The sequence below is a fragment of the Mercenaria mercenaria genome, chromosome 3 (assembly GCF_021730395.1).
Source record: "Mercenaria mercenaria strain notata chromosome 3, MADL_Memer_1, whole genome shotgun sequence".
Lineage (NCBI taxonomy): Eukaryota > Metazoa > Mollusca > Bivalvia > Venerida > Veneridae > Mercenaria > Mercenaria mercenaria.
The window spans coordinates 91,184,854-91,192,768 of record NC_069363.1 but is presented as its reverse complement, the minus strand read 5'-3'; positions in this window follow the sequence as shown (position 1 = coordinate 91,192,768).

The window sequence follows — 7,915 nt, the reverse complement described above, 5'->3', positions numbered from 1 at the left end:
CGAAACGTAAACAAACAAAAACAGATTTTAAGAAAATCACAATTTTACACTAAAACTCGAAATGATGAATGAAATTCATCTTGTATATGATCTTTAATTTGAAATCGTACATTGGTCTGCATCTGTTCTGTATATTTTATTCATTTTGCACATTTTGCTGCATTTTCACATTTTAGCGAACACGTGTAGTAAAATGACGATTGACATACATTTTTACAACAGCCAATCAGAATGGTTTTGTAATCTAGAACGGAACTTCACCAGGGAAGTTCAAGCAAGTTTTTTGTGTAATGTTGAAATTACTATAAACTACGCGTTGTTTTTCTAAGATAAGAGGTATTCAAAAAAGTGACCGGTACACAATGGAAGATAAATTACCACTTGTTTGATATCCATAGTACACATTTACCCCACTGCGTGTTTTAGGTATGAAATGCGCGATTGAAACGGGTTAGTATATTTTCCCGTTCACGACCATGGTTCTTATAGAATACCTAGGGGTAGGGTATAACAATGTACAGAGGCATTTTCTTTCTGATCTGGCGCCAGTGGTCAGTCAGTCCGTAGACCAATCGGTTTCCGGATTATAACTCAAGAATGCTTAGGCCTAGGATTATGAAACTTGATATGGAGGCTGGTCATGACCAGTTGATGACTCGTTCTGATTTTGAGGTCAAAGGTCAAGGTCACAGTGACCCAAAACAGTTAAATGGTTTCTGGATGATAATTCAAGAACGCGTGGGCCTAGGATCATGAAAGTTGAAAGGGAAGTTGGTCATGACCAGCAGATGACCCTTATTGATTTTGAGGTCAAAGGCCAAGGTCACAGTGCTCCAGAACAGTTAAACCATTTCTGGACATTGTCCGGCGGACAACAATGACTTGAGAACACATGGGCCTAGGATCATGAAAGTTCATAGGGAGGTTGGTCATGACCAGAAGATGACCCCTATTGAATTTTAGGTCAAGGGTCAAGGTCACATTGACCCGGAACAGTTAAACAGTTTCTGGATGATAACTTCAGAACGCTTGGGCCTAGGATCACGAAACTTAATAGGGAGGTTGATGATGACCAGCAGATGACACCTATTGATTTTGAGGTTAATAGGTCAAAGGTGACCTGGAACAGTTAAACCGTTTCCGAACGCTTGGGCCTAGGATCATGATAGTTGATAGCGAGATCGATAATGACCAGCAGATGACCCCTATTGATTTTAAGGTCAGTAGGTCAAAGGTAACAGTTACCTGGAACAGTTGAACTATTTCTGGATAAGAACGTTTGTGCCTAGGATCATGAAAGTTGTTAGGGAGTTTGGCCATGACCAGTAGATGACCACTTTTGATTTTGAGGTCAAAGGTAAAGGTCACAGTGACCCTGAACAATAAAACAGTTTCCAGACGATAACTTGAGAACGTTTGGGCCTAGGATCACGAAACTTAATAGGGATATTGGTCATGACCAGCAGATGACCACTATTGATTTTGAGGTCAAAGGTCAAGGTCACAGTGACCCTGAACAAATGAACCGTTTCCGGATGATAACTCGAGAACGTTTGTGCCTAGGATCACGAAACTTAATAGGGATGTTGATCATGACCAGCAGATGACCCCTTTTGGTTTTGAGATCAGTAGGTCAAGGTCACATTGATTCAGAACAGGCCAGATAACTAAGAGAATGCTTTGGTCTTAGATCACATTTTTTATGAAGTTTACTTATTTCTGGTAAATGACCCATAATTATTGATTTGAGGTCAGTACGTCAAACATACAGTGCAAGTGACCGTATAATTTCTTTTCCTTGTGCAATTACTGAATGCATCAAGTGGGGGTGGGGTGGCATGTCGTGTTCTACGAGCTGTTGTTAATAAGAAAAGGATGCATACCCAGCGTTCGCTGTTATTTCAAAGAAGGCTTATTCTACCTGAATATGAAATTTTCTGACTCTGATTCAGATGCATAAATGCACAGGTCAGCCTAAATATAGACTTTCCGGAAATTCACGAGAATGTCCGAATGCCAATTTTTCCGTGACGTGGCTCAATTTTTATAATCATTTCTGCTTCCATTGCCACTACCACTTTAATATAAGTACAACTTCAGCTACTTCTACTGTTACCTCGACTTGCTGAAATGTAGACCAACATGCTCAGGTCACTGGTTTGAACCCGGTGGCGACATACATTTGTAGCTATATTTCGTCATCCAGAGCTGTTTCAAGTTGGTTGACAAACAGCAGCTGCTATGTCACGAGACAAATTATATACAACTTGTCATGGACGGAATCGTTAGCCTTAAGTCTAGGCGGGCCCGGCCTTGTGCTGCGAACTAATGTCTATGGGATTTTAAGAAAATACACCTTATTTTCTAATTACCCTCACCCCACTGAGTCCGTCTGTAGGCCTTCTTTTATTATGATCCGGTCGTGAAATAGCGGAGTCTGTGCGTTCGTGCAGTTATATATATATAAGTTCATGTCCTTGGTATAACTTGCCCATTCATAGTCAGATTTTCAAATTATTTGGTACAAATGATCAGCATGGATAGAAGGTGTGTTGAGATCATGATCCTTGTTGCTACATGTATATATCCAAGATCAAGTTCACAGCTTTGAACTTAGATTTGTTTTGTTATTTTGTTGTAATATATATGTTTGTGCCTGAATCATAACTCGCTTTAGTCAGATTTCCAAATACTTTGGTACAAATAACCACCATTTATTGACAATCTGTAGTGATCATATTACACCTATTACTGCAAACGTCTCAAATTTTGGGACCCTGTAGAATGGTTTTGATGAATATTATTTTTGTTTGTTGGATTCAGAGCGCCTGTTTTCAACAGTATTTAGGTAATACAGTTTCGGGCAGTTAATCTTATCATTAATCCTAAAACGGACCAGTCCAAGATGATGATGATAATTATAATTATGATGATGATGATAATGATGATAAAACTGTCAGTAATATTAAAATCAGTACAACAGTATCTTTATATTAATTACAGACAACTTCCCAGCTAGAAACAGCACTGAGTGGCGAAAATAGCAACAGATACGAGTAGTTTTCACCCGGTCTCGAACGCGTGTCCCTCGACACTCTAGTCGATGGTAAGTTCTTCCCATTAGTCTCAATTGAAATTATACCCTGGCTCATATACGAGTTTACACTCGTGTGTTCGTTTACGGGTCTGGTAAAACGCACCGATACACGTAAGGTATTAACTGGGTGGATGAAAGACACATTGTCAATATCTCTGGAAATTCTGGCCCTGACTAGAAATTCAACTCGCTCCGCCGGTTTCGTAATCTGCAAAACTATCCACTGCACCAGCCTCACCGATGGAGTTACTCGTGCCGCTCCTATAGAGATACAAAATAAGAGTGTTTCCATACGAATGCAGACACCAGGCCTGGCAAGACAACTCTCATAGTAAATATAATCCAATAAAGATCACGCCAGGGTTTTAAGTTGGACATATTTCATTTGTCGTCAGTTTAAGTTTTTTTATGTTTAAAGCAATGCGAATTGACAAAGATAAACAAAACGAAAATGAAAAACCTATCTTGCAGCGAACCCGTGGACACCGACGACATCAGGATCAGAAAAATAGTCATTAGCAGTCCTCGATTTGTCAAGCTAGTCACTATTTTTAAGTATACAATGATGTATATATACCCAGTGTTCAGCTTTAACAAGACTTTCTATGTTAGTTGAGACTGCCTTGATCTTGATTTTCGAGTGCGCTTTATTTGTTGTTGAAGCGATACAACCAGTGAATTGCCGATTATAAAAGTTGAACAGGGATCGCATGTGGTGTATCTTCCCCTTTAATCATACATATTCATATACATGTATTTATGCATTTAATAAAAATGAAATCTTACAAAGCAAAATCTATATGAGAAGTTTATAAGTGACATGTACATGAAGTACTATGAACAGACCAGTCATGATAACCATTCGGTATTCTTGCCAAGTTTAATTGCCAGATAACCAACCAGTACCGAGATATTAACCTAACCGGAAATATCCCTCTAATCAACAAGAGGGCCGTCATGGCCCACTATCGCTCACATGGGTAATACTACACAATACATGTTATTATATAACTTTTATACAAATTTGATCAAAATGAAATAATAAATATGGCCTCTATTGTGTTCACAAGACTAAAATAAGCAAATTTTGCTATTTCAGCCATAAGGCTGAGATAAGTGGCGCGATATGGCTGTTTTGAAAGGAAGTGAGATCTTATATAAGTTTAATGAAAATCAAATAATAAATGTAGTCTCCATTGTCTTCACAAGCAGCATTTTTTACCAATTCAGGGGCCGTAACTCGAAGTCAAATAAATGGTGCAATACAGTTGTCTTTGAAAGGGACCGAGATCTTATAGATAATTATATAAGTTGTATGCATATTGAGTCAAAATAACAAAACATGTGGTGTTAATCGGTAAAATCAGTAATTATTGCCATTCCAGGGGCCATAACTCCTAGATGAATAAGGTGATATGGCTGGTTTTCGAAAGGAACCAAGATATAGATCTATATTAAGTTCTGTGCAAGTTTTGTCAAAATCAAATGATAAATATTGTCTCTGTCATATTCGAAAAAAAAAATGTGAACGGACGGATGATCGCAATAGCTTACTTTGTCACTTCGTACAAGTGAACTAAAACATGTTACAAATGTGTTTCAGATGTAAAAAGACACCTTTTTGTTCATTTTTCCGATTGAAAATGACATGTGACAAATGTGATCAGATGTCACATCAAAAATCGGCATCGATCACATTCGTCACAAAAATTGTTACATATGTGTTTGATTTCTGTTACGTATGCGATCTCATTTGTAACACGTGTTACATATGCGATCGCATTTGTAACACCTGTTACAAATGCGATCTGTTACGAATGTGGTCCTACAAAGCTCAATAGGGAAAGCTCATCACTACGGATAGCGGGGTCGTGAGTTCGATCCCCGGGTACGGCGTATGATATCCGTGACGATTTGATAAAAAAACATTGTGTCTGAAATCATTCGTCCTCCACCTCTGATTCATACATGGGGGGAAGCTGGCAATTGCTTGCAGAGAATAGGTTTGCACTGGTACAGAATCCAGATACACAGGTTAAGTTAGCTGCCAGCCGTGACATAACTGAAATACTGTTGAAAAACTGCGATAAACCTAAAACAAACAAATCATAGCAAGCTTCACTTTCAAGAGGAGATGCGCATATTATCTTCTTGTTCTGGTCGGATGGTTTTTCATCGAGTTATAGCCCCTTGATTATTCATCAATATGTGTGAGATTTTCGGATAGAGAGAAAACTACTGGTGACTCGCTTGTGCATAAACGATTTGCAACTGGGCTTTGAAGTAAAATTCTTCTTAAAGTTTATTCACTTACCAGAAAGACGGTCAGTCGGCATTGTTTTTCTCAGAAAACATAATTGTAATATATTTAAGTGTATATGGCGCATGAACCCATACTGTATCCTCGAAACATTACTTTCACCGTTGTATCAAGACTGGATGACTTGTGGATAACGGTTTCTGGACAATAACTTGAGAATCCTTGGGTCTAGGATCACGAAACTTAATAGGGAGGTTGGTCATGACCAGTAAATAACCCCTATTGATTTTAAGATCAGTGGGTCAAAGGTCAAGGTCATAGTGACCTAGAACAGTTAAACCGTTTCTGTTTGATAACTCGAGAAAAGTTAGGCCTAGGATCATGAAAGTTGATAGGGAGGTTGATCATGACCAGCAGATGACCTCTAGTGATTTTGAGGTCAGTGGGTTTAAGGTCAAGATCACAGTGACCCGGAACTGTTAAACAGTTTCTGGACGATAACTCGAGAACGCTTTAGCCTGGCCTAGGATCACAAAACTTGATAGGGAGGTTGGTCATGACCAGCAGATGATCCCCATTGATTTTGTGGGCAGTAGGCCAAAGGTAAATGTCACATTGACCCGGAACAGTTAAACAGTTTCCGGATGATAACTCGAGAATGCTTGGGCCTAGGACCACGAAACTTGATAGGGAGGCTGATCATGACCAGCAGATGACCCCTATTTATTTTGAGGTCAATAGATGAAAGGTGAAGGTCACATTGACCCAGAACAGTAGAACTTTTGTGTACAGTGACCAAATAATATCTGTTCCTTGTGCAATTACTGAATGCATCAAGGGGGGGCATTTCGTGTTCCACGAGCTCTTGTTTATTATTGTGGACAATTATTATACATCCGCGCGTATGTACATTACCCAGCTTCGTGCATGAACGTGGATATTTGTAAATAAACGTACAGATTTGATCATCAAATGACATAATTCGAGAAGTGAATGCGAAAGAGATCAAAGTGCTTCCTTATCTATAAGTTCTTAGTCCTCTTTCACATTCAATGCTTCGCCGGAGAAATCTAAGCCATCTATTACATAAGAAAAATACTGATTTTTGCATTCATATATATTTACTGCATTCATTTAACAGTAACTATAATAATGTGCACCTGAATCAAAACAAAAAAAAACTGTACTTAATGTAAATATTTTGCATAATTCTTCGGAAAATAATCCTCTGAAACTGATATATAACTGCGCATTTTTGTGAATGTTGAGATTAAATTACAATGTTATTTGAGTTTAGAATAAGCCATTGGTAGACGCATCATCTATACGTCATATCCTAAAGAGTATCATATAATTATTCGTTTGACAATGAAAGACTGACTGTTGTATTATTATACGAGTACATGTATTTCATACAAAAACATTGTAAACTAGTTATACTAGATACTATTAGATCTAATTTGTTATCTAAGATAATTAAAGCTTGAATGACAGAAATATGATATAGATATGTATGTGAACTTCCTATTCAGTTTCGAATAATATTTTAAAAATGCCCACACTTAATCACAGTATTCCCATTTTAAACAAATTAAGTCGATCAGCATGCACTGTACCTTTACCGTTTTTCAACTGACTTTATTTATATTTTCTATTATTGAAATGACATTCATCGAAACCATATGCCTTTAAACTTTATCATGCATTTGGATTTTACGTTTACGCTTTTTTTTTATTTCAAAAATGATGATACACCCACGCGTACGTTCGAATGCCCAGTTACGACCCTTACTAAAACAATTTAAAGACGCGCCTTTGTCAAATTGAATTACACGGAACATTTACCGAGAACATGCTCCGATTAATTAAATCTTTTATCATGATGACAAACTGTACTCTCGTGGGGAACTGTTCAACATGGGCCACATGATGTTGAAGGATGAACATATTAAAACGTGTGCTTGACAAAAATACTTGGTTTGCTCAGAGTCAAAATTGTAACTTAAAAATATTCTTTACCAAAGCATCTCTCGATATGATTAAAACGAAAACATGTAAAATCATTGATGTTTTGTGTTCATAACATTTTTTTCTTGAAAAGCACCGGTCTTTATTGGCTTTAAGCACGCATGTTTTCATTTTAAGTTTACTGAAAATCGTTTTTACTGTTTATATCAGCCACTAACGCTACAGTAATTGTTTTAATGCTTTGATTTCGTCAATTATCTGACATTAATCTGGCTACTTTCACTTTTTCTTCAAAGTGTATGTTGACAATAAAAAAGCAGATACGGATTGTTTAAACGACATTTTTGAAGATATGTCGAAACGCTTTTTTTTTTCTCCCGTAAGCTGAAAAGTACAAAACGTCTGAAATGTAGATATAGTACTAGAGACAATAATAATAATCCTACCTTGCATTTACCTATACACGTGTATGACACATGTTAAATGGAACAATGAAGTAACTGAATGGTTAAAAACTGTAAAAAGTCATTTCATTGTAATGTATATGATGTGTGATATGATACAAATAACATTATATCTTAAGTATACTT